Raw genomic sequence first — 16,997 nt, 5'->3', positions numbered from 1 at the left:
ACAGATTTTGCAAACCCAATCCCCCCCCCCAACAAAATGGGAATGGCTACACATCAGAATGTGAGGTCATGGGTATAGTCAAGTGTACAAATGCTGTTTATATGTATCCCCTTCCCCCATTCAATAGCAATATGTGCCCCCCTTCTCCCTATTTAGATAGCCAATTGTGCCCCCTTCCTCTGTTCCAGATGTGCCCCCCTTTCCCATTTAGATAGCTAGGAGTGCCCCCCTTTAGATAGCCATTAGCCAGATGTGCCCCGCTTTTTCTACTGCTGTTAACGCTTCTGCACTATTATTACTCCTCTGCACAAGAAAGATACCCTGTGCACAAGAGAGATACCCTGTGCTGCTACACTCACCTTGTCATACATTACGAAGAAATACAAATACATTACCAAGAAATGGGAGACAGTGTTGCTTGGATACAATCCGTGATCACGGTGATCCACAAGCATTTTTTCACTATCCGACATTGTGATCTGAATCCGTGATCGGGAATTGATCATAGCAGTCAATCACAAATTCAGCCGTTATGCCAAGTATTCGGCCCGTGATCAGGGGAAAAATATCTGTAATTATCACCTGAAAACCCGCCGACTTTAGCGGTTAATAGCAAAGCCCCCTTACATGGTAGAAACACCAAATTTGCCAGATATGTTAAGAAAAATAGCTAGAACAAGAGGAAAAAACATTTTTCGAAAAGACCTTATAGTTTTTGAGAAAATTGATTTTAAAATATCAAGGGAAAATAGTATACATTTAAATGCGTAAATGACAGTTAGTTAATGACGTAAAACCCGCCGACTTTAGAGGTTAATTGCAAAAACCCCTTGCATGCTAGAAACATGAAATTTGCAGGATATGTTAAGAAAAATAGCTAGAACAAGAGGAAAAAAACATTTTTCGAAAAGACCTTATAGTTTTTGAGAAAATTGATTTTAAAATATCAAGGGAAAATAGTATACATTTAAATGCGTAAATGACAGTTAGTTAATGACGTAAAACCCGCCGACTTTAGAGGTTAATTGCAAAAACCCCTTGCATGCTAGAAACACGAAATTTGCAGGATATGTTAAAAAGAACAGTGGGAAAAAATAATCTTTTCTAATTTTGTTTTTACTTTTTTTTTATGCTCAGAGGGTGGGAATTTAAAAAAACAAATGAAGTGGGGTCCCCACTACCGAGCATATTTAACCCCTTGTCTCCCATACAGGCTGGGATAGCCAGAATGCGGAGCCCCAGCCGACCGGGACAATGCACCCTCAGCTATACCAGCCCGCATGGTCCATGGTATGGGGGGGCTCTGGGGGAGAGAGGAGGCCAAGCCTTCCCCTCCCCCCAGTGCCCTGTCCAATCCATGGACAAGGGGGGGCAATGACTCCCTGGGGGGGTTCATGGTGGCATCTGGGAGACCCCTTTAAGAAGCGTACCCCAGATGCCTGCCCCCTCCCAGAAGAAATGAGTATAGGGGTACAAAGTACCCCTTGCCCATTTCCCCAAAGGGTTAAATGCAATAAAAACACAACGATGAGAAAAGTATTTTAATATTCTTAATTAACCTTTAAAAAAAAATTCCCACGCCAATATCCTTGGAAGTGTCCCATGCCAATATCCTCTTTCTTGCGATCTTCTAAAGTTGATTGAAGCTCTTTGCTGGCTGCCGCCACACACGCCGCTCCCTGCCACCGCTCTCAGCTATACTAAGTATAGCTGAGAGCGCTTCCTATGCGGACGCTATACCACCAGTTCCCACTGTCCTCCCTGCCTCCCACGCCTGTCATCCACATCCATGCTGGCACCCAGTGCACCCATGAGTGAGGGTGATAGGTGTGGGGAGGACAGCGGGAGCTGGCAGTATAGCGTCCACATAGGACGCGCTCTCAGCTATACCCCTGGAAACCCAGTCATGACATTAATTACTCTTTCTTTTAATACATGTAAATTTACACTACACTATTATCTGTCATTTACCGCATTTAAATGTATACTTTTTTCCTACTGAACTTTAAAATCGATTTTCTAAAAAACTATAAAGTCTTTTTGAATTTTTTTCCTCTTTTTCCCACTGTTCTTCTTAATTTACCCTGCAAATTTGGTGTTTCTAGCATGTAAGGGGGCTTTGCTATTAACCGTTAAAATTGGTGGCGTATTCTGACTTGTGATTACGACTGTAAGCCATGATTATGGGTCAGATGCGGATGAAATTAAGGATGCATTCACGGCTGATCACGGATTCCGATTCCGTGCCTGTGATTGCTCAAATTGACGCGGAATCACAGGTTACCCATGATTCCGGGGTCATGATGAGCACATCATAATCTTCATGAATGAACACAATAGAAGAACGGAAAGTCATCACTTACGCAGTTAAATAATCAAATGATGTAAACAACATACAACCAAAAGTGTGAGTGCATAGAAAAATGCAATGTCCAATGAGCATGCAATGCTTTTTAGCTACTTATCTTAGTTTTTATCTGTATGCTGTGTTGCAGGATTATGGAATAAAGATTTTCTACTTTCACCATAAACACTTGTGCAGCGGGATTTTCCTTTCTACTTGTTACTGATGTTGGCCAAGATTTCCTGCTCCCTTTGTTGGGTGAGTGTGTGTGCAGCAGCCTTCCTTTACAATTTTATCTTGGCAAAGTTGCGTTGTGCTGGAATCAAAGGGGAGCAGTGAGCGCCTGTTGTGCACAGCCTCAAAAAAAACACTGCCAAAGAAAGCCTAGTTTGTCCCGTATAAAATAATATATAGATCATTTCAGTGTGATAAGTAGTGATAAAGTTATTGGTGAATGAATGGGAGGAGCGTGATGTGAAAATTGCTCTGGTTTTGAAGGGGAAAAAACAGTATTAGGGAGGTGGTTAAGAAAGCAGCTGGCCCAGACTCTGTCTGTGAAATGAATAAAACTCTGTGCCGAACAGCTAGCCTTTTGTTTTCTCAGACATATTTAAATCATCTCTAGAACTCTCAATAGGCCTTGCCTGTTTTAAAACTCAACCATTGTCCCGTTTTCTAAAAAATATAAACCTACATGTCTACATGTCTATAGGCCTGTTGCCCTCACATCATTAGTCATGAAAGCATTTATAAAACTGATAATGGCTTATCTGAACTGATAATGGCTTATCTGAAATTCATCACAGATACCCTGCTGGACTCTCTGCAATTTGCCTACAGGTCTAATAGATTTGTAGATGATGCTGTAAACAAGTGTATGCATTAGGTGTCACAGGGCCCCTAGTGGCCAGACTGCACAATGCCTCCCAATCGGTTTCAGCACACAGACCATGCAATCTGTGTTCGCAATTGGTGCACAGAAACCGCTGGGATTTTGGCAGCAGACTGACTAGAAGGGAGCTTGTGAGTTACGGTAATACAAATTACACACTATTTCAGGGTATAACTGCCACCACCTCTGCTATCATGGGCCAGAGGAACCCACTGACTGATTGACTCTAGACCTGCAAATAGAAGACAGTTAAACACACTCTATTTTATCTAGCTATCAACAATAGTAGCGACTCTTCAGAAACTAGGGTTCAGTTTGTGCGGTTGAATAATAGGGTAGCTGAACAAATAAAGGATGTTTGCGATGTTTATTAAATATGCAATATAAATAATTATTATATACAGACAATTGTTAAAATCAACAATTATAGAGACAAATAATAGCACAGTATGAAACAAAAATGGAATAAAATACTTAGGTTCGTGGAAATATGTCCTTTCTGGGAAAACTCGTAAAGTTCCTTTGTCTCAGTTCAGGAGCAAAGTTCAGACAAGATGGCCGCCACTGTTCCTCAAAAGGGCAGCATGCTCCCAAGAAGATGGAAGTTGGAGGAATGAGGCCCGCCTGCTAGCAATGTGCTTTTGATAAGGCTGGTTGTGGGGGGGGCAACGCCTGCCCCCTCTGAATTACAAACCAATCACAGTTCATTCCCTCTGAGAGAGATTTAGGTTTAAACTTGCCACATTTGAAAATGCCACATTTGCGCTGATAACAGATTAATATTCCTCAGATGATGACAATTCCTATGACATCAGACTTGATTAGGGTAGAGGGTCCAGTTCCTGAGAAGTTTAATAACTTGGTTGTAGAGGACCCCTTGCCCCTCTAAACTGGTATCAAAAGATTCAGCAAGACTCTATTCCGTATTCCGTAAATGGGCAAAAAACCATATACAGCATTCGTTTCCTCTCTGCTGCTGGTGGAGTCAGGCCGTCTGGCCTCCCGCTGTGAGGGAAGCTCCCTTTGCTGGGCTCACCAAATGGGGGAAGCAATTGACACCGATCTGAGGTTCTGCCAGAGTGCAGACCCTTTGTCCTCAGGTAATTAAAAGTAAACACTAACCTCTTGGACACAAGCGTTTGCTCCTAGTTCATTAGCAAATCAACAGGCATCCTGCATCTAAGTTAATGCTATTTCTCTGCTGAGAGAAGGAGAGACCCCAGGTTTGACTGCAGGTAGCCACAGACAGACAATCCAGATCTGGCAACGCAATCGGTGCAGGAAACCGATTGCGATTGTGTTTTCCGGTCTCACGGCTCGTCCGCCATATACTAGAGCATCTAGATTCCCCACCTATGCCAGAATTTTATTTGTGGATTACAGCCCTGCTTTTAATACCATAATACCATCGCTGTTACACAGCAAGCTCTACCAACTACATATACCTGAATGCATCTGCAAATGGGCAACCGATTTATTAACCGACAGGAGACAGCAGTATAGACGGGGGAAAAACACATCAAGCTCTTTGACAGTCAGTACTGGAGCACCACAGGTCTGTGTGCTTTTCCCACTGCTATATTCACTGTACACCAATGACTGCATCTCCTCAGATCAATCTGTTAAGGTTCTGAAGTTTGCAGATGACACAACAGTAGTTGGTCTTATACAAAATGGGGAAGAGTCTACATAAAGGCATGTAGTGGGACAGCTTTCCTCCTAGTGCAGCAGAAACAACTTGGAACTTAATGTTCTTAAGACCATGGAGAGGATAATAGGCTTCAGGAGATCTCCCCTTAACCATAAACACATCCACATAACCCAAGTAGAGTAATTCATGGTTTGTTTGTTTTTTGTAAGGAAGCATCACACATTAAAAAATCTTGCTCAATTTTTTTTTTATCAAACATTCGTTTAAGTCCATTTAACAAGCATAGCTGTTAATCAGAGGGCAGTTCTATAAGCAATTAGGTCAGTTAGCTTCACTTGCCAAAGAAAAGTGAAAGGTCATGATCAGGGTTTCTCGAATGTACCAAAATTCGGGTACATTCGAATTCGGGCCCGCGGAAAATTCGGATTCGGATACGATCGATGAATTCGGTTCGGGTTGCATAAGAAAAAATCGGGAAAAATTTGTGTTCGCGAAATCGGATGGGTTTTTTTTTTAAAGGGAAATCACATGTAAATAGGTCTAATATAAAAAAAAAGAAAAATGTGATGGAAAACTTTTTTTCAGCATTTCTTGTTTATTCATCGTCACCGCCTTCTTTTTTTTTCTCTCCATCTTTTTCTTCACCACCTTCTTTTTCTGTTTTACCCTCTTTTTGTTTCTCGTCATCAATCATATTCATTACTATCATCTTCATCATCTTCTTCTTCACTGGCATCTGGTTCTTTAAGTTCTTCTTCTTCTTCACCTGGTTCATCTTCAATTGTTTTTCATCTTCTTCTTCACCTGGTTCTTCTTCGTCTTCTTATTCTCCTTCTTCATCATCATCATCTGGTTCTTCTTCACCTTGTTCTTCTCTTCTTCTTCTTCACCTGGTTCTTCTCTTCTTCATCTTCACCTGGTTCTTCTCCTCTTCATCTTCACCTGGTTCTTCTCTTCTTCTTCTTCTTCACCTGGTTCTTCTCTTCTTCTTCTTCTTCTTCTTCACCTGGTTCTTCTCTTCTTCTTCTTCTTGACCTGGTTCTACTCTTCTTCTTGTTCACCTGGTTCTTTTCTTCTTCACCTGGTTCTTCTTCATCTTCTTATTCTTCGTCAACATCATCTGGTTCTTCTTCACCTGGTTCTTCTTCTTCTTCTTCACCTGGTTCGTCTTCTTCGTCTTCTTCTTCTTCACCTGGTTCTTCTTCTTCGTCTTCTTCTTCTTCACCTGGTTCTTCTTCTTCTTCTTCACCTGGTTCTTCTTCTTCTTCTTCACCTGCTTCTTCTTCTTCTTCTTCTTCACCTGCTTCTTCACCTGCTTCTTCTTCTTCACCTGCTTCTTTTTCTTCTTCTTTTTCACCTGCTTCTTCTTCTTCTTTACCTGCTTCTTCTTCTTCTTCACCTGGTTCTTCTTCTTCTTCTTCTTCACCTGGTTCTTCTTCTTCTTCACCTTCTTCTTCTTCTTCTTCTTCACCTTCTTCTTCTTCTTCACCTGCTTCTTCACCTGCTTCTTCTTCTTCTTCACCTGCTTCTTCTTCTTCTTCTTCACCTTCTTCTTCTTCTTCTTCACCTTCTTCTTCTTCTTCTTCTTCTTCTTCTTCTTCTTCTTCTTCTTCTTCTTCTTCTTCTTCACCTGCTTCTTCTTTTTCTTCTTCACCTGCTTCTTCTTCTTCTTCTTCACCTGCTTCTTCTTCTTCTTCACCTGCTTCTTCTTCTTCTTGGTTATGGCTACGCCGGCCTTTTTAAAGGACACTCTTGATGTGATTTTGCATATTGATGAGGTTAACTAACTGATTCAAGCAATTGACCATCCGGTTTTCATATGTATGGCTGACGTCAAGTCGCTGTACACTTGTATAGCGCAAGATAGGTCGCTGGGAGTTATTGTTAAATATTTAGAGCGTAGAGGTGACCTACTGGCACCTCAGATAGAATTTCTGAAGAATTTATGCATTTTTTCATTTACAAAAAATTATTTTTGGTTTGAACATCGCTTTTACAGTCAACAACGTGGCAAAGCGATGGGGGCTAAACATGCTCCCAGTGTAGCGAATTTATATATGTCAGCATGGGAGGAACAACATTTAGAAGGGTTTAAAGGGGGATCACTTATATCATGGAGAAGATTAATTGACGATTGCATCTTTTTCTGGAGTGGTGATGAAAATTCGCTACTTGCTTTCATTGCACATATTAATGAGAACCAATGGAACTTACAATTTGATATCTCATATAGTACGACCTCAGCAAATTTTTTAGATCTACACGTTTTTTTGAATGTTGGTCTGTGGAGGACTAAATGTTTCTTTAAGGGTACGGACCGAAATTCTTACATTAGGTATGATAGTTGTCACTACCGCCCCTGGTTGAATAATGCTCCTCGGGGACAATTTTGTAGAATTATGCGAAATTGTACCTATGAGATGGATTACTGGGTCCAATCACAGATTATTGAGGATCGGTTTGTATTGAAAGGATACAACCTTGATATTATACGGAAAGAGAGAAATAAGGTTCTGCAGGAAGGACGTAGCGTTAGGCTGCAAAAAAAGCCCCCCAATTTTGATATCAATCGTATGAATGATTTTTCATTTGTTACTACTTTTTCCAAAAATCATCAGACTGTGAAGCATGTTTTAAATAAAAATTGGGGCATTTTAAAGAAGGATCCAGTCTTAGGTCCCTATCTCCCCCAAAAAACCCATATTATTTTCAGAAGACCACCCAATGTAGGGAATAAATTGGTGAGGAATTGCTGCACTTTCAATAGACCGAGCATGTTCCCAGACCTTAAAGGGTTTTTTTCTCTGTAAAAAAAGACATCTTTGCAAGATATGGGAGTTTGGGGGCAGGAGTACCAAGACCTTTACCTCTCATGTTAATGGTAGGGAATTTAAAATCAATCAATTCCTCACCTGCACTACTAAGTGGGTGGTCTATTTGGTTGTCTGTCCGTGCGGTCTACTGTATGTGGGCCGCACGGGCAGGATGGTAAAGAAACGTTTTTCTGAACATATTTATAATATTAAAAATCCTGAAGATAAAAAGCATAGTATTCCAGAACATTTTGCTCAGTGTCATGAAAAATCACCAGATGGTATCAGATGTTTTGCTATAGACAGTGTAAAACCGCATTGGAGGAGTGGTAATACCATTAAAACCTTGTCCCAGTTGGAAACAAGGTAGATTTACCAACTCGACACATTAAGACCAGGGGGTTTAAATGCCCATATAGATCTCAATTGCTTCATAAAAGATGAATGACACTGGTCATTGATTTGCATAATTTTGTATTTTTATAATTTTTATTCATTTTTACATTTTTATATTGGTCACAACACTGTGAATTTGCATATTTATTCTTGTAATAGATTCATATGTATGATTTTATGATTGTTTTATACATATTTATTGGTGGTATTGTGTTGCAGAGCTATGCAATAATGTTATACTGAATTGTTGTTTGTCCCTCCGTGCTTCCTGTAATGCTGGCTGCTAATTGCATGGGAAGTGGGAGGAGTTGTATACCCTATATATACCTTGTGCAATATGTATTATGTAATCCCCTGACGAAGGCAAATGGCCGAAATCCGGATCGGGAATATGTTTTTAGATATGCAATAAACTCAAGAATTTGTCCGTAAGTGCGACTTTATGTGGGTTCTGTCAACCTTGGGTGCAGTCTGCACTATTGTGGTTGTCCCCTCTGTCTCCCCGTAACCAGGAAACAGCCAGCAGAGTCCTGGAACGCATGTGGATGACAGGCGGTGATGTCACTACTGGCGGAAGCAAAGGAGACTGTTTTGGCGTCTCCGTGCGATCTCCTGAGCACATAGAGCTCCTCCACTACTGCGGACCCCGCACCATTCATCCCACTGCACGGAGGACAGCACATACATGTAGGGAGGTATTGCATATACCCGCTAGAGGTACTGATTTACATAATTTTTTTTCTGATTTTTTTTTTCTCCGGAACACTGATTCAGCTATACAGCTAGTCCATATGCCTTTGCATTAGACAGCATTCCTGGACTGGTTTAACAAATCACACTGATCGTTAGCTACATTAGCAATCGTTGTTTTTCAGCACCAGGTGCTCCTATTGTTTTCATTGTACTCTTCATTTAGGGCTTGAGGACTGGCCCTGAGCTCACCTTGGCTGCTTTTTGTCTACCATTGCGCTACTACTCTTTTCAATTTATTAGCTTCAGTACTGTGTTAGTTACTGTACAGGCCAGCATCTGTTGTGATCTGTGACTGCCTGTCATCTCTGCCTGACCCTATTGATTGCATCTGTGTGTGACAGACTTTGATTGCCACTGTCGGTCACACACGTTAATTATCGACTACTAGTCTACTACACTACTACTACTACTAGGTATTATAGTTAGTTATTTACCTACGTACTACTTTACTTAATTTCTACTGTTGTTAGTCATTGAGTTTATTAGCTTCAGTGCTGTGTTAGACTTAGTTACTATACAGGCCAGCATCTGTTGTGATCTGTGACTGCCTGTCACATCTCTGCCTGACCCTATTGATTGCGTTCGTGTGTGACAGACTTTGATTGCCACTGTCGGTCACACTCGTTAGTTATCGACTACTAGTCTACTACACAACTACTTTTAGGTATTATGGTTAGTTGTTATTTACCTACGTACTATTTTACTTAATTTCTACTGTTAGTCATTGAGTTTATTAGCTTCAGTACTGTGTTAGACTTCGTTACTGTACAGGCCAGCATCTGTTGTGATCTGTGACTGCCTGTCACATCTCTGCCTGACCCTATTGATTGATTCCGTGTGTGACAGACTTTGATTGCCACTGTCGGTCACACAATGTTATGATCACTTCTGTAGCATGGACTGCTGGCTGCAGTTTTACTGAAGACAAGCAGTTTTTGATTTCTTTGCGTGCATTTGCTTGCATAGTTTTGCTTGCGCTTACACTGAGCGTTGATTCCATCTGCAGTCGCTCTGAAGTTAATGACAGGTTAATATGCTTTTGTGAAAACAAACATTGTCTGTTGCAATGGAGCTGCAATCCCTTTCTTGCAGGCTGCATATCATTGTCTTCCCTTTCCTGCTGTCAGCCTGTGATTGATTACCATTCACCTGTGTGGGATTCTACATGTCTGCTCCCATTGGATGACCTCAGTATAAAGGGCTGCTTCCTGCAGTGCTCCATGGGCTATCATAGCTTCAGCATAAGCCTGTCTTGCTGCTGCTTTGGCCCCAGATCGTGTTTCTAGTTCTAATGTTACTTTGCTGGTCTTGCATCATGTATTGGTTCATCGCCGATATATATACATACTAGCACATTTGTTATTTTCCTTGTATTCGTGTTACGTTAATACATCAGTGTCGCTGATATATACATACACAAACTGTTTATATCCTGTGTTCAGTCAGTCAGCTTCCAGCACTTTTTTGTAGGTTGTGCGTATCGGGATCACCCGTGCTGAGCTAGTCAGTCCGGTTCCTGTTGCCTTGCGTGGATTGCGCTCGCTTCTGCGTACAAGTAGCGAATCCTTCCTAGTCCTGCTCCAGTTCTTAGTTAGTGTTCCTTGCTTATGTCATATATCGGTTTATCGCCGATATATACATATGTCAGTTAGTCGTTTGTAGTTCACTGATAGCTGTAACCGTAATACGCTAGGAAAGCATACCTATTGTATATTTGTATGTATTACGTCTGCCTTCTTTGACTCTATTTCCCGACTATTCTGTCCTGTCCTTGTGAGGCACGCCACCGCTGCAATCGCATTGGCTGCCTCATTCCAGTCTGTCTTGTCTTGGATGCTTGCGGTCACTTAAGCAGTGACTAGTTAAGCAAGCGTTCATTCTGTTACCTGTCCTGATCTTCTGAGTTCTGGTCTATGCGCTCATCGCTACCCTGCGCTGAGCCACTATAGTGAAAGGATTGTTTGTGGCTGTTCGGATCTACGCCTGCTCTGTGCACCACATCTCCTGTTGGAGTCAGTCCTCTCCTCCACTAAACTGGGGATATCCTGGTTCCTTGTGCTAGTGTGTGTACCTCCTTCACGTCAGGTTATGCATGTAGTGCTGGCTGTGGAGAATATACCACCAAGCGTAACACACAAGTTAGTTAATATCGACTACTGTAGACTACACTACTACGGTAGTACTGTCTGTCTACTAGTATTTAAAAAAAAAAAAAAAAAAAACCTTTTTTTTGGGTCACTCACCAACCCAGACTCTTTATTAAAGTTTACACCCTTTCCCGGCCTTTCTATATATATATATAGTTTTTTTTTTTGTTTTTCTTACTGTATTTGTATAATTTTACGATGACTGGCAGAGGTAGAGGCACCAGCATGAAAGGCAGCGCCATTGGCAAAGCCACTGCCGGTAGGTCTGTGACTGGTCCGCCGCCAGCCAATGACCACAGAGTTGTGGAGGAGGGAGCAGGGGCGCAGCAGGTTGCGCCCATCTTTGCCTTGGGTCGTCGTCCTCGGCCCATTGCGGAGAGTCAGGCACAGGCTGTGGTGGAAATGATGGCAGAGCAGCAAGCCACCGTTTCCAGCCAGACCTCCAGCGCCAGAGACACCAGTGCCACCACCAGCACTCCGGTCCGCAGCAGCAGCCGCCCTCCCCCACCGCTTGAGGTCACGTCGACCCCAGCGGACAGCCTGCACTCACTGAGTGTGCTCTCGACACCCGGGGCCGCGAGCGAGTTGATGGAAGTTGTTGCCCAGCTTGAGGAGGAGATGTTGGGGGAATGCAAGGAGGAGGAGGAGTTTGAGGTGGAAGATGTTGTTGTTGGTGGCGCACAACAGGTGGAATTTCAGGAGGAGGAGGAGGGGCCTGATGCAAGGGATGTTGAGGCAGAGGAGTTGGTTGAGGGCTCAGAGGAGATGTTTGGGGATGATGATGATGATGAGGTGGGGGACCGTCCCTATGTGCCACCACCAGCACAGTTGGGTGAAGGCAGCATGTCATCGGAGGAGGAGGTGTCTCCGGCACAGAGGTGCGGCAGCAGCAAGGCGGCCAGCACAGGGCGGGGAAGGCAGGATCCACAGACTGTTGCTTCAGCCGCTACCACAACCACCCGCACCAAAGCTCCTCCCTAAAAAAGAAGCCCTCCAAAGCCAAAAAAGCTACTCAGCCCTCAAGCGGGAAGGGCAAGTTAAAATCCCCAGTCTAGCGGTACTTTAGTGTGTGCGAAGAAGACAAGACCCGTGCCGTTTGCCACAGTTGCGGTGCCCGCCTGAGCAGAGGTCGCGATCTCAACAAGTTGGGTACCTCGTGCCTGCAGACCCACTTGGAGACAAAACATTTTGAGGAGTACAGTGACTATATGAAGGTGAAGGACAGTGGCGCAGGCAGTGGTAAGAGCCAGTCAGCCACTGCACAGACTTCAGCAGCAGCAGCATCCCACCCTCCTGCTCATCCACCATCAGCAGCAGGAGCACAGAAAGTCACTGCTCCCCCCCCCCCCCGGGCAGCCAGTCCTCAGTGGCCTCATCTGCTCCCTCCACAGAGGCCTCCTCATCCTCCCATGCAGGCAAACGCCGCCAGACCCTACTCAGTTAGTCCTTTCCCGGTGTGACCAAGGTTCTGCCTCCCACCAACAGGCACATCCGGGTGCTGAATGGGTTGCTTGCCCGGGCCATGTGCTCTCAGATCCTGCCATACTCCTTTATGCAGGAGGGGAGTGACATGCGAATGCTCCTGCAGTATGGGATCCCAGAGTGGCAAATCCCCAGCTGCCACTACTTCTCCTGCACGTTGATCCAAGCACTGCACCATTTTGCTATGGCGAACGTCGGCCGCTTGCTCGATCACGCCGTGAGTGAGCGGATCCACATCACCATGGACTCATGGAGCAGCCATTTTGGGACAGACCGCTACCTATCCTTCACGTCTCACTGGGTCAGCCTGGTGGAATGCGCCAGTGAGGAAGCAGCAGGTCCATCCTCAGGCGCATCAGCAGCAGCAACGGCACCAGTTGTCCACTATGTGGTGCCACCACGCGGCGTCAGTGAGAAGCAGCAGCTCCCGCCTCCAAGCGACCCTGCATAAACAGCAGCGTTAAGGCCCGCCACTGCCAAGCACTGCTGGAGATGGTCAGCCTGGGGAAAAACAGCCTGACAGCAGCCAACGTGCTCCGCTACCTGAGGGAGCAGGAGAAAACATGGCTGGCCCCCAGAGGCATCAGAGTCGGATTGGTCGTGTCCGACAATGCGGCAAACCTGCTGGCTGCCATCAGCAGGGGAGACTTGAGCTACATCCCCTGCTTGGCCCATGTCCTGGACCTGGTGGTGGTGCAGAAGTTCATGTGCACTTACCAGGGGATGGATGATCTGTTGGAAGTGGCTCGGAAAATTGTTCGCAGTTTCCGGCGCTCAGCCGCTGCCGCAGCAAACCTGGCCGAAATTCAGCAGCGCGAGGGCCTGCCACGACACCGGCCAGTCATTGATGTGGCAACTTGCTAGAATCCCAACCGGGTGATGTTGGAGTGGCTGGTTGAGCTGAGGAGGGCTGTCCACCACTACATCGTTGAGGCTACTGTCACCGGCACCACCAAACTCCAGCTCATCACCAACGCGCAGTGGGGGCAGATGTAGCAGGTCTGCTTGGTGTTGGCTCCCTTCCTGCAGGGAACCAACCTGGTGAGCGAGGAACAGGCATCCCTCTGCCAGTGGGTGCCCTTTGTTTGTCTGCTGGACAGGGCACTGTGTGATTTGATGGATGTGGGAGAGGAGGCCCTGAAGCAGCTGGAACAGCAGCCACCTGCACAGTCCACTTCTGCGCAGGAATTTTAGTTGTTGGAGGAGAAGGAATTGGAGGTGCTGGATGTTGCTGTTTAGGGGGAACAGCAGAGCGCAGCAGTGGTGAGAGGGTGGAGAGAGGAGGAAGAGGCTCAAGGTCTATAGGGGGAGGAGGACAGCGAACTTGAGGCCATTGACCCTGATGTCTCTGCTGGACGGACCGCCCTGTTCACCATGGCAAGGCACATGCTGCGATGCCTGCGCACAGACCCCAGAGTTAAGCAGATGCAAGCGAGGGAGGACGCCTGCATCAGCATGATTCAGGACCCACGGCTGAGGGGGAGGGTGGCACATTTCCTGCCTGCTGGAGACTGTGAGCAGCGAACAAGGGTGTTGCAGGAGATCCTTGTTCGGCGATTGTAGGAAGCCTTCCCCCAGCCTTCCACCACCTCTGTCCCTGTCCAGCCAGCAAAGCAGCCGGTGCCTGCAGCAACAGCAGCAGCATCAGGCGCCCAGGAGACCTGCAGGCCTTGACAAAGGCACTCTACCTAATGGTAGAGCAGCCGAGTGAGGAGGTGCGTGCAGCAGCATCCTCCTCTCAAAGTCACAGACAGCGCCTGACCCAGATGGTGGACGCCTACATGGGGTCCTTCAGCGGGCTTGACACCGGCGACCAGGAGCCTGTGGACCCCTTGGAGTACTGGGTCAAGCGCATGCAGATGTGGAGTGAGCTGGCACAGTACGCCCTGGAAGTCCTGTCTTGCCACCCTTCCAGCATGCTGTCAGAGAGGTGCTTCAGTGCGGCTGGTGGCGTGGTCATGGAGAAGCGCTCTCGTCTGTCCACAGAGTCCGTGGACAGACTAACATTTCTGAAGATTAACCAGGCCTGGATTGAAGGCACGTTCCACACACCTGTTGTCGGCGACAGGAGGACATTAGGTGCCTGGGAATAATTTTTTAACATCATCAACCTTCAGTCCCCTGCAAATTTGACCCTTTCTTTAGGTGCTGTGGTACCACCGCTAGGTGCTATGGCCTAGGCTGCCTGCTGCCATGTATGTCCTTCTGCTGCTGCATTAAACCTCCTGTCTGTGTTTCCACCACCACCACCACCAGGGTCCACTCTGTTATGCGCTGCTGGCTGCCACTAGCTATTTAACACACCCTCAAAATAGCTACTATTTCTGTTCTTGTGTAAAATAATAATAATAATTCTGAGGTGTCTGGGTTGAAAACTGTGCTGTCCCACTGTGTATTGGACACAATGTGGGCTTCACGACTGCTGTCTGGAGCCTTCTGCTGTGTGGTGTTTATTACAGCCGTGGTACCAACGCTAGGGACCATGGCCCATTACACTGCCTGCTGCCACACATCACTCCTCCTCCTCCTGCTGCTGTAATTAACCTCCTGTTGTCTGTGTTCCCACCGCCAGGGTCCACAGAATTAAGCGCTGCTGCCATGCGCCACTAGCTATTACGCCACTACAATAGCTACATTAAAAAAAAAATTACTGACGTGTCTGGGTTGAAAACTGTGCTGTCCCACTTGTGTATTGGACACAATGTGGGCTTCACGACTGCTGTCTGGAACCTCCTGCTGTATGGTGTTTATTACAGCCATGGTACCAACGATAGGGACCATGGCCCGTTACACTACCTGCTGCCACACGTCACTCCTCCTCCTCCTGCTGCTGCTGTATTTAACCTTCTGCTGTCTGTGTTCCCACCGCTAGGGTCCACAGACTTATGCGCGGCTGTCATGCGCTATAGCTATTACGCCACTACAATAGCTACATTTAAAAAAAATATTCTGAGGTCTCTGGGTTGAAAACTATGCTGTCCAAGTTGTGTATTGGACACAATGTGGGCTTCACGACTGCTGTCCGGAACCTCCTGCTGTATGGTGTTTATTACAGCCGTGGTACCAACGCTAGGTACCATGGCCCGTTACATGCTGCCACAGGTCACTCCTCCTCCTTCTGCTACATTTCACCTCCTGCTATCTGTGTTCCCACCGCCAGGGTCTGCAGAATTATGTGCTGCTGTCATGCGCCACTAGCTACTATTATTACTGTACAAATTTAGCTATGCTGTTGAAGAACAAATTTTACAACAGTTCAGTTCTTTAAGGAAAAAAAACATTAAGTTGGGTACAAGAGGAAGAATATGAAAAAAAAGATGGTGGGGAAGAAAAAGAAGAGCCAGGTGAAGAAGAAGAAGAAGAATCAGGTGAAGAAATACATGAAGAAGAAGAACCTGGTGAAGAAGGAGAAGAAGAAGTAGAAGAAGAAGAAGAACCAGGTGAAGAAGAAGAAGAAGAACCAGGTGAAGAAGATGAAGAAGAAGAACCAGGTGAAGAAGAAGAAGAACCAGGTGAAGAAGAAGAACCAGGGGAAGAAGAAGAAGAACCAGGTGAAGAAAAAGAAGTAGAAGAACCAGGGGAAGAAGAAGAAGAACTAGGTGAAGAAGAAGAACCAAGTGAAGAACCAGGTGAAGAAGAAGAAGAACCAGGTGAAGAAGAACCAGATGATGATGATGATGATGAAGAAGAAGAACCAGATGATGATACAAAAAAGAAGACAAAGAAGAACCAGGTGAAGAAGAAGATGAAAAACCAAGTGAGGATGACCCAGAAGAAGAAGAAGAACCAGGTGCCAGTGAAGAAGAAGATGATAGTGATGAGAAAGAAGATGGTAAAACAGAAAAAGAAGACGGTTAAGAAAAAGATGGAGAGAGGAAAAAGAAGAAGGTGAAGAAGAATAAACAAGAAATGCAGAAAAAAAGTTTTCCATCTTTTTTTTTTTGTTTTGTTTTTTAAATTACACCTATTTAATAGTGATTTCCCTTTAAAAACAAATTAGCTTTAAGGCCATCCGAATTCGTGATCACGATTTCTGGGTAAAACCCGAATTCAATTATCGATCACGGTCCAAATTCGAATCGAATTCTACTGGTCGTGATCACGGCCGAACCCGAATTTGACCTGGACCCGAATTCGAATGTACTCGAATCGAATTTGGGTACATTCGAGCATCACTGCTGCAAACATCAATGAAAGAAAATAGCAATTTCTGATTATAAAAAAAAATCAGAAAACACTGGAAAAATAAACAAAAAACACCAATCAAATAAGTAACTTGCAGTAAGAAAAGGAAGGGATGTGGATTAGGTATGGTCAGAATAGGATTTTGAATCTGACAGAATTCCGAATTCCGCCTGGTAATTCTGATTTCTGAAGTCTGCGAAAAGACATTCTGCAGCAGAATTCTGCCATTTAAAGAGAACCCGAGGTGGGGTTCTGACAATGCTATCTGCACACAGAGACTGGGTCTGCTTATATTGCCCAGCCTCTGTTGCGATCTCAATCCCCCTAAGTTCCC

General features: G+C 45.1%; 1 protein-coding gene across 1 annotated transcript in view; it reads right to left on the bottom strand.

Annotated features, from left to right (window-relative positions):
• LAMB3 (laminin subunit beta 3) overlaps positions 1–16,997 on the bottom strand; it is a 2,309,994-nt gene that overhangs the window by 1,463,635 nt on the left and 829,362 nt on the right. The gene's annotated exons all lie outside the window — the stretch shown is intronic.

This window comes from Hyperolius riggenbachi, chromosome 2 (genome assembly GCF_040937935.1).
Source record: "Hyperolius riggenbachi isolate aHypRig1 chromosome 2, aHypRig1.pri, whole genome shotgun sequence".
Classification (NCBI taxonomy): domain Eukaryota; kingdom Metazoa; phylum Chordata; class Amphibia; order Anura; family Hyperoliidae; genus Hyperolius; species Hyperolius riggenbachi.
Note: the sequence above shows the minus strand (reverse complement) of the source record. Positions and strands in the feature narration are given on the sequence as shown.